The following is a 21,615-nucleotide window of genomic DNA, read 5'->3' as shown; positions in this document are numbered from 1 at the left end:
ATCCTATTGGCTGTTCAAATCAGCCAATAAGATTTAAGCAGCTCTCATTCCTATTGGCTAATTCGAATCAGCCAATAGGAATGAGAGCTGCTTAAATCCTATTGGCTGATTTAATTTTTTCAGCCAATAGAAATGCAATGGTACCCCCAGGGTGGTTTTTTTTTAGATTAGGGTAATGGGCACTATTAAAAGAGCTGAATGCACTTTTAAGGGTAAGAAAAAGAGCTGAATGCCCTTTTAAGGGCAGTGCCCATACAAATGCCCTTTTCAGGGCAATGGGTAGATTTGGTTTTTTTAGATAGTTTTTTTTTTTTATTTTTTGGGGGTGGGGGTCGGGGTTTGTAATGTTAGTGGGTCTTTGTATTTTGTTTAGAAAAAGAGCTGATTTCTTTAGGGCAATGTCCTACAAAAGGCCCTTTTAAGGGCTATTGGTAGTTTATTATAGATTAGGTTTCTTTTATTTTGGGGTGGTATTTTTTAGAATGGGTATTAGAATAGGAATAATTGTTATTATTTTGGATAATTCTTTGTTATTTTGTGTAATTTTTTATTTATTTTTTTGGGTGTTTTTTTTTTTTTAGAATAGCCATTTTTTATATTTATATGGCAGCAAACGAGCAGAATGCCCTTTTAAGTGCAATGCCCATACAAATGCCCTTTTCAGGGCAATGGGTAGATTAGGTTTTACTTTATTTTTATTTTGTGGTTTTGGGGGGTGGGGGTTTTGTATACTGTTAGGGGTGTATGTTTTTCTTTTGTAGAAAATAAATACAAACTTACCTGTGAAATAAAAATAAAACCTAAGCTAGCTACAATACAATTAGTTATATTGTAGCTATCTTAGGTTTTATTTCACAGGTAAGTATGTATTTAGTTTTAAATAGGTATTATTTTGTTAATAATTGTAACTTTAATTTAGCTCTATTTTAATTATGTTAAAGTTAGGGGGTGTTAGGTTTAAGGGTTAATAGTTAAATTTAGGTTGTTGCAATGTGGGGGGCTGGCGGTTTAGGGTTAATAGGTTTATTTAGTGGTAGTGATGTGGGAGGCCAGAGGTTTAGGGGTTAATAATTTTATTTAGTGGCGGCGATGTCGGGGAGCGGCGGAATAGGGGTTAATATCTTTATTATAGTGTGGGCGATGTTGGGGTGCGGGGGAATAGGGGTTAATAACTTTAGTATAGTGGTGACGATGTCGGGGAGCGGTGGAATAGGGGTTAATGTTATTAGTGGCGGCAATGTCAGGTGCGGCAGATTAGGGGTTAATAGGTTTAATATAGTATTTGTGATGCAGGAGGGCCTCAGTTTAGGGGTTAATAGGTAGCAGTGACGTGCGGTGACGTCAGAGAGACTGGTGAGGCAGTGGCTAGGATACGCCTTCTTTCTTTAGATATCCTTTGTTGAAGAAATAGCAATGCACATGGGTGAGCCAATCACATGAGGTATCTATGTGCAGCTACCAAACAGCAGCTACTGAGCATATTTAGATATGATTTTCAACAAAGGATATCAAAAGAATGAAGAAAATTAGATATTAGATGTAAATGCGAGCCAATCAGATTGAGCTTGCATTCTATTGGCTGTTCCGATCAGCCAATATAATGCGAGCTCAATCTGATTGGCTGATTGGATCAGCCAATCGGATTGAACTTGAATCTGATTGGCTGATTCCATCAGCCAATCAGAATTTTCCTACCTTAATTCCGATTGGCTGATAGAATCCTATCAGCCAATCGGAATTCGAGGGACGCCATCTTAAAGGAACCGTCATTCATCGGGAAGTCGTCGGCCAGGATGGATGTTCCGCGTCGGCGGGATGAAGATGGAGCCGGAAGAAAGAAGATGCCGCTTGATAGAAGACTTCAGCCGGATGATGGACCTCTTAAGCCCCCGCTTGGATGAAGACTTCAGCCGGATGATGGACCTCTTCAGCCCCCGCTTGGATGAAGACATCGCCCGGATAGGAGGAAGACTTCTGACCATCTTCTGGACAGATCGGTGATACCCGGCGTGGTGAAGATAAGGTAGGAAGATCTTCAGGGGCTTAGTGTTAGGTTTATTAAAGGGGGGTTTGGGTTAGATTAGGGGTATGTGGGTGGTGGGTTGTAATGTTGGGGGGGTATTGTATGGTTTCTTTTACAGGCAAAAGAGCAGAATTCTTTGGGGCATGCCCCGCAAAAAGCCCTTTTAAGGGCTGGTAAGGTAAAAGAGCTTTTCAATTTTTATTTTAGAATAGGGTAGGGCATTTTTTTTATTTTGGGGGGCTTTGTTATTTTATTAGGGGGCTTAGAGTAGGTGTAATTAGCTTAAAATTGTTGTAATATTTTTATAATGTTTGTAAATTATTTTTTTATTTTTTGTAACTTAGTTCTTTTATTATTTTTTGTACTTTAGTTAGTTTATTTAATTGTATTTATTTGTAGGTATTTGTATGTAATTAGTTTATTGCTAGTGTAGTGTTAGGTTTAATTGTAACTTAGGTTAGGATTTATTTTACAGGTAATTTTGTAATTATTTTAACTAGGTAGCTATTAAATAGTTATTAACTATTTAATAGCTATTGTACCTGGTTAAAATAAATACAAAGTTGCCTGTAAAAACATAATTTATGCTTACCTGATAAATTCCTTTCTTCTGTTGTGTGATCAGTCCACGGGTCATCATTACTTCTGGGATATAACTCCTCCCCAACAGGAAATGCAAGAGGATTCACCCAGCAGAGCTGCATATAGCTCCTCCCCTCTACGTCACTCCCAGTCATTCGACTAAGAATCAACGAGAAAGGAGAAACCAAGGGTGAAGTGGTGACTGGAGTATAATTTAAAAGATATTTACCTGCCTTAAAACAGGGCGGGCCGTGGGCAGATAACACAACAGAATAAAGGAAATTATCAGGTAAGCATAAATTATGTTTTATTGTGTTATGTGTGATCAGTCCACGGGTCATCATTACTTCTGGGATACCAATACCAAAGCAAAAGTACACGGATGACGGGAGGGATAGGCAGGCTCATTATACAGAAGGAACCACTGCCTGAAGAACCTTTCTCCCAAAAATAGCCTCCGAAGAAGCAAAAGTGTCAAATTTGTAAAATTTGGAAAAAGTATGAAGCGAAGACCAAGTTGCAGCCTTGCAAATCTGTTCAACAGAGGCCTCATTCTTAAAGGCCCAAGTGGAAGCCACAGCTCTAGTAGAATGAGCTGTAATTCTTTCAGGAGGCTGCTGTCCAGCAGTCTCATAGGCTAAACGAATTATACTACGAAGCCAGAAGGAGAGAGAGGTAGCCGAAGCCTTATGACCTCTCCTCTGACCAGAGTACACGACAAACAGGGAAGACGTTTGTCGAAATCCTTAGTTGCCTGCAAGTAGAACTTGAGGGCACGAACTACATCCAGATTGTGTAGAAGACGTTCCTTCTTTGAAGAAGGATTTGGACACAAGGATGGAACAACAATCTCTTGATTGATATTCCTGTTAGTGACTACCTTAGGTAAGAACCCAGGTTTAGTACGCAGAACTACCTTGTCTGAGTGAAAAATCAGATAAGGAGAATCACAATGTAAGGCTGATAACTCAGAGACTCTTCGAGCCGAGGAAATAGCCATTAAAAACAGAACTTTCCAAGATAACAATTTTATATCAATGGAATGAAGGGGTTCAAACGGAACACCCTGTAAAACGTTAAGAACTAAGTTTAAACTCCATGGCGGAGCAACAGTTTTAAACACAGGCTTGATCCTAGCTAAAGCCTGACAAAAAGCCTGGACGTCTGGATTTTCTGACAGACGCCTGTGTAACAAGATGGACAGAGCTGAGATCTGTCCCTTTAATGAGCTAGCCGATAAACCCTTTTCTAAACCTTCTTGTAGAAAGGACAATATCCTAGGAATCCTAACCTTACTCCAGGAGTAACCTTTGGATTCGCACCAGTATAGGTATTTACGCCATATCTTATGGTAAATCCTTCTGGTAACAGGCTTCCTAGCCTGTATCAGGGTATCAATAACCGACTCAGAAAAACCACGTTTTGATAAAATCAAGCGTTCAATTTCCAAGCAGTCAGCTTCAGAGAAGTTAGATTTTGATGTTTGAATGGACCCTGTATCAGAAGGTCCTGTCTTAGAGGTAGAGACCAAGGCGGACAGGATGACATGTCCACTAGATCTGCATACCAAGTCCTGCGTGGCCATGCAGGCGCTATTAGAATCACTGATGCTCTCTCCTGTTTGATTTTGGCAATCAATCGAGGAAGCAGCGGGAAGGGTGGAAACACATAAGCCATCCCGAAGTTCCAAGGTGCTGTCAAAGCATCTATCAGAACCGCTCCCGGATCCCTGGATCTGGACCCGTAGCGAGGAAGTTTGGCGTTCTGGCGAGACGCCATGAGATCTATCTCTGGTTTGCCCCAACGTCGAAGTATTTGGGCAAAGACCTCCGGATGAAGTTCCCACTCCCCCGGATGAAAAGTCTGGCGACTCAAGAAATCCGTCTCCCAGTTCTCCACTCCCGGGATGTGGATTGCTGACAGGTGGCAAGAGTGAGACTCTGCCCAGCGAATTATCTTTGATACTTCCATCATTGCTAGGGAGCTTCTTGTCCCTCCTTGATGGTTGATGTAAGCTACAGTCGTGATGTTGTCCGACTGAAACCTGATGAACCCCCGAGTTTTTAACTGGGGCCAAGCCAGAAGGGCATGGAGAACTGCTCTTAATTCCAGAATGTTTATTGGCAGGAGACTTTCCTCCTGATTCCATTGTCCCTGAGCCTTCAGAGAATTCCAGACAGCGCCCCAACCTAGTAGGCTGGCGTCTGTTGTTACAATTGTCCAGTCCGGCCTGCTGAATGGCATCCCCCTGGACAGATGTGGCCGAGAAAGCCACCATAGAAGAGAGTTTCTGGTCTCTTGATCCAGATTCAGAGTAGGGGACAAGTCTGAGTAATCCCCATTCCACTGACTCAGCATGCACAATTGCAGCGGTCTGAGATGTAGACGTGCAAAGGGTACTATGTCCATTGCTGCTACCATTAAGCCGATCACCTCCATGCATTGAGCTACTGACGGGAGTTGAATGGAATGAAGGACACGGCATGCATTTAGAAGCTTTGTTAATCTGTCTTCTGTCAGATAAATCTTCATTTCTACAGAATCTATAAGAGTCCCCAAGAATGGAACTCTTGTGAGAGGAAAAAGAGAACTCTTCTTTTCGTTCACTTTCCATCCATGCGACCTTAGAAATGCCAGAACTAACACTGTATGAGACTTGGCAGTTTGAAAGCTTGAAGCTTGTATCAGAATGTCGTCTAGGTACGGAGCTACCGAAATTCCTCGCGGTCTTAGTACCGCCAGAAGGGCACCCAGAACCTTTGTGAAGATTCTTGGAGCCGTAGCCAATCCGAATGGAAGAGCTACAAACTGGTAATGCCTGTCTAAGAAGGCAAACCTTAGATACCGGTAATGATCTTTGTGAATCGGTATGTGAAGGTAAGCATCCTTTAAATCCACTGTGGTCATGTACTGACCCTTTTGGATCATGGGTAAGATTGTCCGAATAGTTTCCATTTTGAACGATGGAACTCTTAGGAATTTGTTTAGGATCTTTAAATCCAAGATTGGCCTGAAAGTTCCCTCTTTTTTGGGAACCACAAACAGGTTTGAGTAAAACCCTTGTCCTTGTTCCGACCGCGGAACCGGATGGATCACTCCCATTAATAACAGATCTTGTACACAGCGTAGAAACGCTTCTTTCTTTATCTGGTTTGTTGACAACCTTGACAGATGAAATCTCCCTCTTGGGGGAGAGAATTTGAAGTCTAGAAGGTATCCCTGAGATATGATCTCTAGCGCCCAGGGATCCTGAACATCTCTTGCCCAAGCCTGGGCGAAGAGAGAGAGTCTGCCCCCCACTAGATCCGGTCCCGGATCGGGGGCCCTCGGTTCATGCTGTCTTTGGGGCAGCAGCAGGTTTCCTGGCCTGCTTGCCCTTGTTCCAGGACTGGTTAGGTTTCCAGCCTTGTCTGTAACGAGCAACAGCTCCTTCCTGTTTTGGTGCAGTGGAAGTTGATGCTGCTCCTGCTTTGAAATTCCGAAAGGGACGAAAATTAGACTGACTAGCCTTAGCTTTGGCTTTGTCTTGAGGCAGGGCGTGGCCCTTACCTCCTGTAATGTCAGCGATAATTTCTTTCAAACCGGGCCCAAATAAAGTTTGCCCCTTGAAAGGTATATTAAGTAATTTGGACTTAGAAGTTACATCAGCTGACCAGGATTTTAGCCACAGCGCCCTACGTGCCTGAATGGCGAATCCTGAGTTCTTAGCCGTAAGTTTGGTTAAATGTACTACGGCCTCCGAAATGAATGAATTAGCTAGTTTAAGGACTCTAAGCCTGTCCGTAATGTCGTCCAGCGTAGCTGAACTAAGGTTCTCTTCCAGAGACTCAATCCAAAATGCTGCCGTAATCGGCGCGATGCATGCAAGGGGTTGCAATATAAAACCTTGTTGAACAAACATTTTCTTAAGGTAACCCTCTAATTTTTTATCCATTGGATCTGAAAAAGCACAGCTATCCTCCACCGGGATAGTGGTACGCTTAGCTAAAGTAGAAACTGCTCCCTCCACCTTAGGGACCGTTTGCCATAAGTCCCGTGTGGTGACGTCTATTGGAAACATCTTTCTAAATATTGGAGGGGGTGAGAACGGCACACCGGGTCTATCCCACTCCTTAGTAACAATTTCAGTTAGTCTCTTAGGTATAGGAAAAACGTCAGTACTCGCCGGTACCGCAAAGTATTTATCCAACCTACACAATTTCTCTGGTATTGCAACAGTGTTACAATCATTAAGAGCCGCTAAAACCTCCCCTAGTAATACACGGAGGTTCTCCAATTTAAATTTAAAATTTGAAATATCTGAATCCAATCTGTTTGGATCAGAACCATCACCCACAGAATGAAGCTCTCCGTCCTCATGCTCTGCAAGCTGTGACGCAGTATCAGACATGGCCCTAGTATTATCAGCGCACTCTGTTCTCACCCCAGAGTGATCACGCTTGCCTCTTAGTTCTGGTAATTTAGCCAAAACTTCAGTCATAACAGTAGCCATATCTTGTAATGTTATCTGTAATGGCCGCCCAGATGTACTAGGCGCCATAATATCACGCACCTCCCGGGCGGGAGATGCAGGTACTGACACGTGAGGCGAGTTAGTCGGCATAACTCTCCCCTCGCTGTTTGGTGAAATTTGTTCAATTTGTACAGATTGGCTTTTATTTAAAGTAGCATCAATACAGTTAGTACATAAATTTCTATTGGGCTCCACCTTGGCATTGGAACAAATGACACAGATATCTTCCTCTGAATCAGACATGTTTAACACACTAGCAATAAACTTGCAACTTGGTTACAATTTTATTTAACAAAAACGTACTGTGCCTCAAAGAAGCACTAAACGATTAAATGACAGTTGAAATAATGAACTGAAATACAGTTATAGCATCAATCCTTAAAAACAACACAACTTTTAGCAAAGGTTTGTTCCCATTAGTAAAGTAACAATAATTAAATTTGAAACATAAAAATTACAGAGCAACGTTTTTAATCACAGTCAATATATAAGTCTCACAGCTCTGCTGAGAGAATCTACCTCCCTCCAAAGAAGTTTGAAGACCCCTGAGTTCTGTAGAGATGAACCGGATCATGCAGGAAATACAAGAGTAACTGACTGGAAATTTTTGATGCGTAGCAAAGAGCGCCAAAAACGGCCCCTCCCCCTCACACACAGCAGTGAGAGAGAAACGAAACTGTCACAATTAAAACAAGCAACTGCCAAGTGGAAAAATAATGCCCAAATATTTATTCACTCAGTACCTCAGAAAATGCAAACGATTCTACATTCCAGCAAAAACGTTTAACATAATAAATACCTATTAAAAGGTTTAATGTACTTTTAACAGAGTAATTCCGGTGAAATACCATCCCCAGAATACTGAAGTGTAGAGTATACATACATGTCATTATAACGGTATGGCAGGATTTTCTCATCAATTCCATTCAGAAAATAAAAACTGCTACATACCTCAATGCAGATTCATCTGCCCGCTGTCCCCTGATCTGAAGCTTTTACCTCCCTCAGATGGCCGAGAAACAGCAATATGATCTTAACTACTCCGGTTAAAATCATAGTAAAAACTCTGGTAGATTCTTCTTCAAACTCTGCCAGAGAGGCAATAACACGCTCCGGTGCTATTGTAAAATAACAAACTTTTGATTGAAGTTATAAAAACTAAGTATAATCACCATAGTCCTCTCACACGTCCTATCTAGTCTTTGGGTGCAAGAGAATGACTGGGAGTGACGTAGAGGGGAGGAGCTATATGCAGCTCTGCTGGGTGAATCCTCTTGCATTTCCTGTTGGGGAGGAGTTATATCCCAGAAGTAATGATGACCCGTGGACTGATCACACATAACAGAAGAAATAAATATTAATCCTAAAATAGCTACAATATAATTATAATTTATATTGTAGCTATATTAGGGTTTATTTTACAGGTAAGTATTTAGCTTTAAATAGGAATAATTTATTTAATAAGATTTATTTTATTTCGTTTGATTAAAATTATATTTAACTTAGGGGGGTGTTAGGGTTTGGGTTAGACTTAGCTTTAGGGGTTAATACATTTATTAGAGTAGCGTTGAGGTCCGGTCGGCAGATTAGGGGTTAATAATTGTAGGTAAGGTAGCGGCGACGTTGGGGGGGGGCAGATTAGGGGTTAATAAATAATAAATATTATGTGTCGGCGGTGTTAGGGGCAGCAGATTAGGGGTACATAGGGATAATGTAGGTTGCGGCGGTGTGCCGTCGGCAGATTAGGGGTTAAAAAAATGTATTCGAGTGGCGGCGATGTAGGAGGACCTCGGTTTAGGGGTACATAGGTAGTTTATGGGTATTAGTGTACTTTAAAGCACAGTAGTTAAGAGCTTTATGAACCGGCGTTAGCCCAGAAAGCTCTTAACTCCTGGCTTTTCTCTGCGGCTGGAGTCTTGTCGTTAGATTTCTAACGCTCACTTCAGCCAAGACTCTAAATACCGGCGTTAGAAAGATCCCATTGAAAAACATAATTTATGCTTACCTGATAAATTCCTTTCTCCTGTAGTGTGGTCAGTCCACGGGTCATCATTACTTCTGGGATATTAACTCCTCCCCAACAGGAAGTGCAAGAGGATCACCCAGCAGAGCTGCTATATAGCTCCTCCCCTCTACGTCACACCCAGTCATTCGACCAAGAACCAACGAGAAAGGAGAAGCTAAAGGGTGCAGTGGTGACTGGAGTATAATTTAAAAATTTAAGACCTGCCATAAAAAACAGGGCGGGCCGTGGACTGACCACACTACAGGAGAAAGGAATTTATCAGGTAAGCATAAATTATGTTTTCTCCTGTTAAGTGTGGTCAGTCCACGGGTCATCATTACTTCTGGGATACCAATACCAAAGCAAAAGTACACGGATGACGGGAGGGACAGGCAGGATCTTTATACAGAAGGAACCACTGCCTGAAGAACCTTTCTCCCAAAAATAGCCTCCGAAGAAGCAAAAGTGTCAAATTTGTAAAATTTGGAAAAAGTATGAAGTGAAGACCAAGTTGCAGCCTTGCAAATCTGTTCAACAGAGGCCTCATTCTTAAAGGCCCAAGTGGAAGCCACAGCTCTAGTGGAATGAGCTGTAATTCTTTCAGGAGGCTGCTGTCCAGCAGTCTCATAAGCTAAACGTATTATGCTACGAAGCCAAAAAGAGAGAGAGGTAGCAGAAGCTTTTTGACCTCTCCTCTGACCAGAATAAACGACAAACAGGGAAGACGTTTGTCGAAAGTCTTTAGTTGCCTGTAAATAGAATTTTAGGGCACGAACTACATCCAGATTGTGCAGAAGACGTTCCTTCTTTGAAGAAGGATTTGGACACAAGGATGGAACAACAATCTCTTGATTAATATTCCTGTTAATGACTACCTTAGGTAAGAACCCAGGTTTAGTACGCAGAACTACCTTATCCGAGTGAAAAATCAAATAAGGAGAATCACAATGTAAGGCTGATAATTCAGAGACTCTTCGAGCCGAGGAAATAGCCATTAAAAATAGAACTTTCCAAGATAACAACTTTATATCAATGGAATGGAGGGGTTCAAACGGAACGCCCTGTAAAACGTTAAGAACAAGGTTTAAACTCCATGGCGGAGCAACAGTTTTAAACACAGGCTTAATCCTGGCCAAAGCCTGACAAAAAGCCTGAACGTCCGGAACTTCTGACAGACGTTTGTGTAACAGAATGGACAGAGCTGAAATCTGTCCCTTTAAGGAACTAGCGGATAAACCCTTTTCTAAACCTTCTTGTAGAAAAGACAATATCCTAGGAATCCTAACCTTACTCCAAGAGTAACCTTTGGATTCACACCAATATAGGTATTTACGCCATATCTTATGGTAAATCTTTCTGGTAACAGGCTTCCTAGCCTGTATTAAGGTATCAATTACTGACTCAGAAAATCCACGTTTTGATAAAATCAAGCGTTCAATTTCCAGGCAGTCAGCTTCAGAGAAATTAGATTTTGATGTTTGAAGGGACCCTGAACCAGAAGGTCCTGTCTCAGAGGCAGAGACCAAGGTGGACAAGATGACATGTCCACTAGATCTGCATACCAGGTCCTGCGTGGCCACGCAGGCGCTATTAGAATCACTGATGCTTTCTCCTGTTTGATCCTGGCAATCAATCGAGGAAGCATCGGGAAGGGTGGGAACACATAAGCCTTCCTGAAGGTCCAAGGTGCTGTCAGAGCATCCACCAGGGTCGCTCCCGGATCCCTGGATCTGGACCCGTAACAAGGACGCTTGGCGTTCTGTCGAGACGCCATGAGATCTATTTCTGGTTTGCCCCAACGTCGAAGTATTTGGGCAAAGACTTCCGGATGAAGTTCCCACTCCCCCGGATGAAAAGTCTGACGACTTAGGAAATCCGCCTCCCAGTTCTCCACTCCCGGAATGTGGATTGCTGATAGGTGGCAAGAGTGAGACTCTGCCCAGCGAATTATCTTTGATACTTCCATCATCGCTAGGGAGCTTCTTGTCCCTCCTTGATGGTTGATGTAAGCTACAGTCGTGATGTTGTCCGACTGAAACCTGATGAACCCCCGCGTTGTTAACTGGGGCCAAGCCAGAAGGGCATTGAGAACTGCTCTCAATTCCAGAATGTTTATTGGCAGGAGACTCTCCTCCTGAGTCCAAGATCCCTGAGCCTTCAGGGAATTCCAGACAGCGCCCCAACCTAGCAGGCTGGCGTCTGTTGTTACAATCGTCCAATCTGGCCTGCTGAATGGCATCCCCCTGGACAGATGTGGTCGAGAAAGCCACCATAGAAGAGAATTTCTGGTCTCTTGATCCAGATTCAGAGTAGGGGACAAATCTGAGTAATCCCCATTCCACTGACTTAGCATGCACAATTGCAGCGGTCTGAGGTGTAGGCGTGCAAAAGGTACTATGTCCATTGCCGCTACCATTAAGCCGATCACCTCCATGCATTGAGCCACTGACGGGTGTTGAATGGAATGAAGGACACGGCAAGCATTTTGAAGCTTTGTTAACCTGTCTTCTGTCAGGTAGATCTTCATTTCTACAGAGTCTATAAGAGTCCCCAAAAAGGGAACTCTTGTGAGTGGAAAAAGAGAACTCTTCTTTTCGTTTACCTTCCACCCATGCGACCTTAGAAATGCCAGTACTAACTCTGTATGAGACTTGGCAGTTTGAAAGCTTGAAGCTTGTATCAGAATGTCGTCTAGGTAGGGAGCTACCGAGATTCCTTGCGGTCTTAGCACCGCCAGAAGAGCCCCCAGAACCTTTGTGAAGATTCTTGGAGCCGTAGCCAACCCGAATGGAAGAGCTACAAACTGGTAATGCCTGTCTAGGAAGGCAAACCTTAGGTACCGGTGATGATCTCTGTGAATCGGTATGTGAAGGTAAGCATCCCTTAAATCCACTGTGGTCATGTACTGACCCTTTTGGATCATGGGTAGAATTGTCCGAATAGTTTCCATTTTGAACGATGGAACTCTTAGGAATTTGTTTAGGATCTTTAAATCCAAGATTGGTCTGAAGGTTCCTTCTTTCTTGGGAACCACAAACAGATTTGAGTAAAATCCCTGTCTGTGTTCCGACCGCGGAACCGGATGGATCACTCCCATTAGTAACAGATCTTGTACGCAGCGTAGAAACGCCTCCTTCTTTATTTGGTTTGTTGACAACCTTGACAGATGGAATCTCCCCTTTGGGGGGGAGGATTTGAAGTCCAGAAGATATCCCTGAGATATGATCTCTAGCGCCCAGGGATCCTGGACATCTCTTGCCCAAGCCTGGGCGAAGAGAGAAAGTCTGCCCCCCACTAGATCCGTTCCCGGATCGGGGGCCCTCAATTCATGCTGTCTTAGGGGCAGCAGCAGGTTTTCTGGCCTGCTTGCCCTTGTTCCAGGACTGGTTAGGTCTCCAGCCTTGTCTGTAACGAGCAACAGCTCCTTCCTGTTTTGGTGCAGAGGAAGTTGATGCTGCTCCTGCCTTGAAATTAAGAAAGGAACGAAAATTAGACTGTCTAGCCCTAGGTTTGGCTCTGTCTTGAGGCAGGGCATGGCCTTTACCTCCTGTAATGTCAGCGATAATTTCTTTCAAACCGGGCCCGAATAAGGTCTGCCCTTTGAAAGGTATGTTAAGTAACTTAGATTTAGAAGTAACGTCAGCTGACCACGATTTTAGCCACAGTGCTCTGCGTGCCTGAATGGCGAAACCGGAATTCTTAGCCGTAAGTTTAGTTAAATGTACTACGGCATCTGAAACAAATGAATAAGTGTTTTAAGCCTGTTTGAAATTTCTTCGATAGTAATTGAGTCAAGAGTCTCTTCCAGAGACTCGGACCAAAAAGCGGCTGCGGCCATGACAGACGCAATACATGCAAGGGGTTGCAATATAAAACCTTGTTGAACAAACATTTTCTTAAGGTAACCCTCTAATTTTTTATCCATTGGATCTGAAAAGGCACAGCTATCCTCCACTGGGATAGTGGTACGCTTAGCCAGAGTAGAAACCGCTCCCTCCACTTTAGGGATCGTCTGCCATAAGTCCCGTGTGGTGGCGTCTATTGGGAACATCTTTCTAAATACAGGAGGGGGGGAAAAGGGTACACCGGGCCTATCCCACTCCTTAGTAATTATCTCTGTAAGCCTCTTAGGTATAGGAAATACGTCAGTACTCGCCGGTACTGCATAGTATCTATCCAGCCTACATAATTTCTCTGGGATTGCAACGGTGTTACAATCATTCAGAGCTGCTAATACCTCCCCTAGCAGAACGCAGAGGTTTTCAAGCTTAAACTTAAAATTAGAAATGTCTGAGTCCACTCTATTGGGATCAGAACCGTCACCTGCAGATTGAAGCTCTCCGTCCTCATGTTCCGCATACTGTGACCCAGTATCTGACATGGCCCTAGTATTATCAGCGCACTCTGTTCTCATCCCAGAGTGGTCACGCTTCCCTCTAAGTTCTGGTAATTTAGACAAAACTTCAGTCATAACATTAGCCATGTCCTGCAATGTGATTTGTAATGGCCGCCCTGAAGTACTCGGCGTTACCATGTCACGCACCTCCCGAGCGGGAGATGCAGGTACTGACACGTGAGGGGAGTTAGTCGGCATAACTTTCCTCTCGTTGTCTGGTGAATGATGTTCAATTTGTACAGATTGACTTTTATTTAAAGTAGCATCAATGCAATAAGTACATAAATTTCTATTGGGCTCCACTTTGGCTTTAGCACATATAGCACAGAGATATTCCTCTGAGTCAGACATGTTAAACACACTAGCAAATAAACCAGCAACTTGGAAATACTTTTCAATTTAATTTTCAATAGTATGAAAAAAACGTACTGTGCCTTTAAGAAGCACAGAAAGTTATGACAGTTGAGTAACAATGAAACTGATAAACTATAATCAATTCTTTCCGGTAAAATACAAATTTAGCAAAGGATTGCCCCCATTAGCAATGGATAACTAACCCTTAAATAGCAGAAAAAATATACAGAATATAACGTTTTTTATCACAGTCAAGCACTATCTCACAGGTCTGCTGTGAGTGATTACCTCCCTCAAAATAACTTTTGAAGACCCTTGAGCTCTGTAGAGACGAACCGGATCATGCAGGGAAGAAAAACAGACTTGTGACTGAATTCCCGATGCGTAGTAAAAGCGCCAAATTAAGCCCCTCCCCCTCACACACAACAGTGAGGGAGATCAGTAAACTGTCATAAACTAAATAAAATGCCCGCCAAGTGGATAATTAGTGCCCAACACAATTTTTCACCCAGTACCTCAGAAAATTCAACGATTTAACATGCCAGCAAAACGTTTAACCTCCAGTAAATAAATTTACAGTATCATTCCAGTGAAGTGCCATTCCCCAGAATACTGAAGTGAAAATATACATACTTGACAGCCTGATACCAGTTGCTACTACTGCATTTAAGGCTGAACTTACTTTATATAGGTATTTGCAGTATTTTCTAGTCAATTCCATTCTCAGAAAATAATATGCTGCTACATACCTCTTTGCAGGTGAACCTGCCCGCTGTCCCCTGATCTGAAGTTTACCTCACCCCTCAGATGGCCGAGAACAGCAACATGATCTTAACTACTCCGGTTAAAATCATACAGAAACTCAGGTAGATTCTTCTTCAAATTCTCCCTGAGAATGAACAACACACTCCGGTGCTGTTTTAAAATAACAAACTTTTGATTGAAGTCATAAAAACTAAGTATAATCACCACAGTCCTCTCACACATCCTATCTATTAGTTGGGTGCAAGAGAATGACTGGGTGTGACGTAGAGGGGAGGAGCTATATAGCAGCTCTGCTGGGTGATCCTCTTGCACTTCCTGTTGGGGAGGAGTTAATATCCCAGAAGTAATGATGACCCGTGGACTGACCACACTTAACAGGAGAAAGATAGGCTACGCAATTGGCGTAGGGGGATCTGCGGTATGGAAAAGTCGCGGCTGGAAAGTGAGCGTTAGACCCTTTCCTGACTGACTCTAAATACCAGCGGTAGGACAAAACCAGCGGTAGGACCCCCTAACGTTGGTTTTGACGGCTAACGCAGAACTCTAAATCTAGGCGATACTTTTTACTTTAATGCTGCAAATTATGCTTATAGATTCCTTCATTATTCAGTAAATATAAAAATGTATTGATCCAGTGTCAGCTGGTGAAATTTAAAGATGGTGGGGCGCTTGACCCCACCCTTTTAAATAAAGCCACATCCTCAGATGGCACCACCAATTCATTAATTAAATAAATAAATAAATAAATAAAAGGTAGACCGAAAAACAGAAAAGCACTCGGGGGGAGAGGGAGAGAGAGACAGGGGGAGAGAGAGAAACAGAGGGTTAGAGAGAAAGAGAAAGAGAGAGAGACACAATCACACAGAGGGTTAGAGAGACACATAAGGGATGAGAGAGTCAGAGGTGGAGGAAGAGAGACAGAGAAAGAGACCATGGGGGAGAACGAAACATAAGGAGAGAGACAGAGGGAGTGGGAGAGACAGGGAGAGAGATGGATAGAGAGAGAGATGGATAGAGAGACAGACGGATAGAGAGACAGACAGATAGAGAGAGAAACACACAAAGGGGAGCGATAGAGAGACAGAGGGGAGAGAGAGACAGAGGGGAGAGAGAGACAGAGGGGAGAGAGAGACAGAGGGGAGAGACAGAGAGGAGAGAGAGAGACAGAGGGGAGAGAGAGAGACAGAGGGGAGAGAGAGAGACAGAGGGGAGGGAGAGAGAGACAGAGGGGAGGGAGAGAGAGACAGAGGGGAGAGAGAGACACAGAGGGGAGAGAGAGACACAGAGGGGAGAGAGAGACACAGAGGGGAGAGAGAGAGAGAGACAGAGGGGGGAGAGAGACAGAGGGGAGAGAGAGAGACAGAGGGGAGAGAGAGAGAGACAGAGGGGAGAGAGAGAGAGACAGAGGGGAGAGAGAGAGAGAGAGAGACAGAGGGGAGAGAGAGAGAGACAGAGGGGAGAGAGAGAGACAGAGGGGAGTGAGACAGAAGGGGGAGAGAGGGAGACAGAGGGAGGAGAGAGACACATAAGTGGGTAGAGAGGAAACACTAAAATGGGGGAGGCACCACTGAATGTTTAAAAGGACAGTATACTGTAAACTTGTTTTCCCTTAATGTGTTTACAATTGCTTTTTTTTTACCAACTGCAGAGTAAAAAATGTATGAAAATTTGCTTTTTAAGGTTTATTTGTGTATATTAGACCTCTGATTTTGTGTTTTGAAGCCACAACCATAAAATGGGTTGAGCTTGTAGGTGTAATCAGATCTCATTACTTTATCACATTGTGTATATATACCTGCTTTATCTTATATCTGTCTGTAATCCAATTACCAATACTTTAGAGAGAACATAAACATTGGGCAAGATTTATCAAAGTGAGAATAAGAAAATTCTCACATTTGTCGTAAAAAAAACCCTCACAAATGATATCACCATATTTATGAAAGGTTATGCTCCAATAAAATCGCAACTTTTCATATGTGCGAACAAATTGACTCATAACCATTCGCAAGTCTTAAGTATATGCGAATAAGTTGTCTGGAAATGCCTAATTCTTGTATTAATCTCTATTGGCATTTTAAAATGCCCGTATATGTTTGCAGTTCTCATATATTTATGAAAAGTGGTGCATGTAATATTCACTGCTTTAAATCTCGCCAATTTGTTGGTTGCGAGGAGTGAAAAATAAAGAGAGATGTTGTTTGTCTGGAGGGAACATGGAAAAATGTCTTTTTCTTGCTGTATCTAGGGTTAGAAATTGCCCACAACAAGGCGCAGAACCTGAATAATAATATATAATATATTATAAAAAAGTAAAATAATTTAAGTGCAGTTGAAATAAGTGTATTAAAAAGAACGAAGATGAGCTCCAAAAAACGGGCAACCTTCCTTAATAAAAGAGAGCCAAAGAAGGGGCAAAATAAAACTAACTTTAATATATAAGAAATAACATTCTTTTAAACAATCACTTGATTAAAACAATAAACCATTTAACGGTGTCCAAAATTAAGATTGATAAATAAAGTGAAAATGACATTTTCACAAGAAAACTAGGATCAGCCATTCGTTTGACATCGCAAAAATGTTTTGCCCCAAAAATGTCTCTAGAATTTTGATAAATACTGGCGACATTTTTGACTTCACACATTGCAAACTATTGTGAAAATAATCACGACTTTTTAGGCGCATTTTTTCGGGGCTTGATAAATTTTGCCCATTGTATTACCTTATCTCTGCTATATCCCACTGGGAGTGTAATTTCTTCTGCTGGCTGTGTTTACAAAGTTTATCTATAGCTTGGACCTGCGGCCACAAACTTTCAGCATAGGTGGGGATACCACATGCTAAATCAACTATTTCAAATGCCAATATAAGGGTAAAGGAGCTACTTGTAAACAATTTAATACACTCCAGTGGGTAAAGTGGATCATTGGGAATAAATTAAAGGGGAGAAGATTTTTGAGTAAACTGTCCCTTTAAGTAATATTTTAAGTGACTATCAAATGCTAATAGTCTGCAATCTATTTTAAATATCTGAAACAGAAGAGCACATATGAATGGGAGCATTAATAAATTATTATTTGTTGCCTACATCAGGGTTGTCCAACATACACCTAAGGAATCCCTGGCTTAAATGAAATACTATAGCTACATGAGCCATGGAGAATAACTCATTCTAAACTGCTTGGTTTCATTTTACATTACCATGCTGTTGGTCTAGCTTACTCTGGTCAAATAACAACTCATCCATACAAACAGTATAATAGTAAGATAATGTTGTGAGAAAACACAGTTGCAGAGCTACAGAGAGTTCATAAGTCAGTAAGAGAGTGATGAGACTATAAACTAGTGTGCAGTACAGAGGCAAGCTGCTAAGGTAACATTAATAAGTCAGTAAGAGAGTGAGACTATAAACTAGTATGCAGTACAGAGGCAAGCTGCTAAGGTAACATTAATAAGTCAGTAAGAGAGTGAGACTATTAACTAGTGTGCAGTACAGAGGCAAGCTGCTAAGGTAGTGGGTGTAAAGTTTGAGTAAACAAAATGCAAAAATGATCCTTAAACTGCTGTAAAAGAGTAAAAAAACAAAAAACACTAAACCACATTCATTAAATTATCATTTTTACTAACACAATCCCTTTCAGCAAAATCTAAGGTTGCAGCACTTACTTTAATAAAATGTGGCTAAAACACTGCTCTCTGCATCTCTTCCTGCTCTGTAAGGAAGTGACAGTGGAACATTCCACTGCACTTGGAGGGGAAGTACAGAGCTCTCTTTTTCACTGGAAAAGCTGGCAGCTGCACAGGGCAGCAACAAAATAAATGAAAGTAGTTTTCGTTATCGTTTTTGTTTTGTTTTATATGATTTAACATCCAGCCCTAACCCTAAATTCCCCTAACTGATGACTCTCACTGGATTGGGTCAGCCCCAAAGAGGCCTGCCTCAAATAAGCACTTATGGGCCATGCAATGATCTTAACCACTTTCATCCAGTAGGTGGCGCAGCATGTTGTGTAATGGAGGGCAGCAGCCGGCAGACCTGCTTGTGCCTCTCCATTGCACAACATGTAGCTGTGGGAAAAAAAATGCTGGAAAAAAAATTGCAATATTTTTTTGTATTTTCTTTTTAAAGCCAATAAAAAATATATATTTTTACCCATATGAGAGGTGAAGCCCTGCCTCACCTGTCTCTAGTGACTGCACATCACTGATAGGTAGTTTATGGGTGTTAGTGTAATTTGTAACACTTTAGTTATGAGTTTTATGTAACAGTTTTGTTGTGTAAAACTCATAACTACTGCTCTCAGATGGCGGTACGGAACTTGTCGATATAGGGTGTATATTTAGCCTCACTATGGGAAGCCCATGAAAAAACATCATTTTTTTGAGTGCGGGACTGACGTTGCGTTACAGGCTAAAAGGCTTGTGGTACAGCTATACCAACAAGATTCGTAATGGCTGGGTTGCTGTTTTAACGCTGAAATAACAATTTTTTCAGCGTTAAAACACGAACGCAAAACTTGTAATCTACCTGATATATATTTATGTGTTAATATGTGTATATAGAAAATTTTAAATATTATAGCGCCAAAGAGATATTCTATGCAACTAAAATACACAAGCTGCTTTGAAATCTCCTAATCAGATTCAAAACAATAATGGTATATAAGAAGAGCGCCTTACTGAAAAGTAGGCTAAAGTGTATATATAAATTTAATACATTAAAAACAGGACATATGCGCATAAAAGATAATTCATAACATAAAAGAATAAATCAATGGGATCCCAATGAGAAAAAAGTAAAAATGGTCACAGAAATAATGTCAAAATGTGGGACCCTCAGGTGTCTTCAAAGGAAGGTAAGTGTCTATGGATTTCTTTGAAGACAACTGAGGATACCACTTACTCGATTTGGGAAATATCACTTCACACTAGGGCTGCACGATTAATTGCATATGCGATTTTAAACCGCGATTAACCGCAGCAATTTAAAAACTGCAAGGGTATGCGATTTCTAACCCCGCCCACTATGATGTCACTCAGGGATGCACAATTTCTATGTAGGTAGTGTGAACGAAGTGTGCGAGTGACAACGTAACTGAAAATATTTCTCCTAGACACAACGCAGTGCGTGCTATTGCCAGCTCAGTGTAAATAACTCACTTCCATGAATCAGCCAGTTCCGTTCAGAGGGAGAGCTGCCCCTAAGAAAGGTGACATCTGACAGACTGCAGCTGCTTCACGTCCTATTGTGCCCCCAGTTTGTGACCTCTTTCTGCTCCCATAGTTACCCAACAGGCCGTTTCACTGCAGAACAGCACATATTTCTTAGATACAGTTTTTTCAGAAGTGTTGCCATGTGCTCCGCTATTTGAGGTAATTTATTGGTTGAATGAGTGGGGATAGAAGATGTCTAATAACATAACCTGTAACATATAATAGAAAATGCACAGTGAAACTCATTTTTGAGACATATTTCTAATGCATAAAGGCCTAGAAGGCCCTTTACATTTAGCTAACAGGGGTCTTTAAAAATACTGGATGTTTAAGCGTCCAGTATTTTTGTACAGTTTCTACTGGACAGCCTGCTAAAATACTGGACAGTGTCAAGTTGAATACTGGACACCTGGCAACCCTATACACACCACAGCCACCTGTATGAGCATGCATAGTATTTGAATACTGGTGTACTAGCCCTCACAGGATATGTTTTTATACTGAAGATAAACAGTAATAACTTTTACTAGAAGCATTTTTGCTAATGGAAGTATATTGCAAAAATGCTTATATTTCAAATTGAAATGCACCCATGCATAGTTCAATTTTTATCTTTATATCCCTTTAACCCAATCAGGACCGTCTTTAACACAGGGCAAAAGGGGCAGCTGCCCTGGGCCCAGTCTTTGTTGAGGGGCCCAAGAGTCCTAAAAAAAAAAAAAAACATAATTTATGCTTACCTGATAAATTCCTTTCTCCTGTAGTGTGATCAGTCCACGGGTCATCATTACTTCTGGGATATTACTCCTCCCCAACAGGAAGTGCAAGAGGATTCACCCAGCAGAGCTGCTATATAGCTCCTCCCCTCTACGTCACTCCCAGTCATTCGACAAAGGACCAACAAGAAAGGAGAAGCCAAAGGGTGTAGTGGTGACTGGAGTATAATTTAAAAAATATTTACCTGCCTTAAAAAACAGGGCAGGCCGTGGACTGATCACACTACAGGAGAAAGGAATTTATCAGGTAAGCATAAATTATGTTTTCTCCTGTTAAGTGTGATCAGTCCACGGGTCATCATTACTTCTGGGATACCAATACCAAAGCAAAAGTACACGGATGACGGGAGGGATAGGCAGGCTCTTTATACAGAAGGAACCACTGCCTGAAGGACCTTTCTCCCAAAAATAGCCTCCGAGGAAGCAAAAGTGTCAAATTTGTAAAATTTGGAAAAAGTATGAAGCGAAGACCAAGTTGCAGCCTTGCAAATCTGTTCAACAGAGGCCTCATTCTTAAAGGCCCAAGTGGAAGCCACAGCTCTAGTGGAATGAGCTGTAATTCTTTCAGGAGGCTGCTGTCCAGCAGTCTCATAAGCTAAACGAATTATGCTACGAAGCCAAAAAGAAAGAGAGGTAGCAGAAGCCTTTTGACCTCTCCTCTGACCAGAGTAAACGACAAACAGGGAAGACGTTTGTCGAACTTCCTTAGTTGCCTGTAAGTAAAATTTTAGGGCACGAACTACATCCAGATTGTGCAGAAGACGTTCCTTCTTCGAAGAAGGATTTGGACACAAAGAAGGAACAACAATCTCTTGATTGATATTCCTGTTAGTGACTACCTTAGGTAAGAACCCAGGTTTAGTACGCAGAACTACCTTATCCGAATGAAAAATCAAATAAGGAGAATCACAATGTAAGGCTGATAACTCAGAGACTCTCCGAGCCGAGGAAATAGCCATTAAAAATAGAACTTTCCAAGACAAC

This window comes from Bombina bombina, chromosome 1, assembly GCF_027579735.1.
Source record: "Bombina bombina isolate aBomBom1 chromosome 1, aBomBom1.pri, whole genome shotgun sequence".
Taxonomy (NCBI): domain Eukaryota; kingdom Metazoa; phylum Chordata; class Amphibia; order Anura; family Bombinatoridae; genus Bombina; species Bombina bombina.
This window is presented reverse-complemented; position numbering follows the sequence as displayed.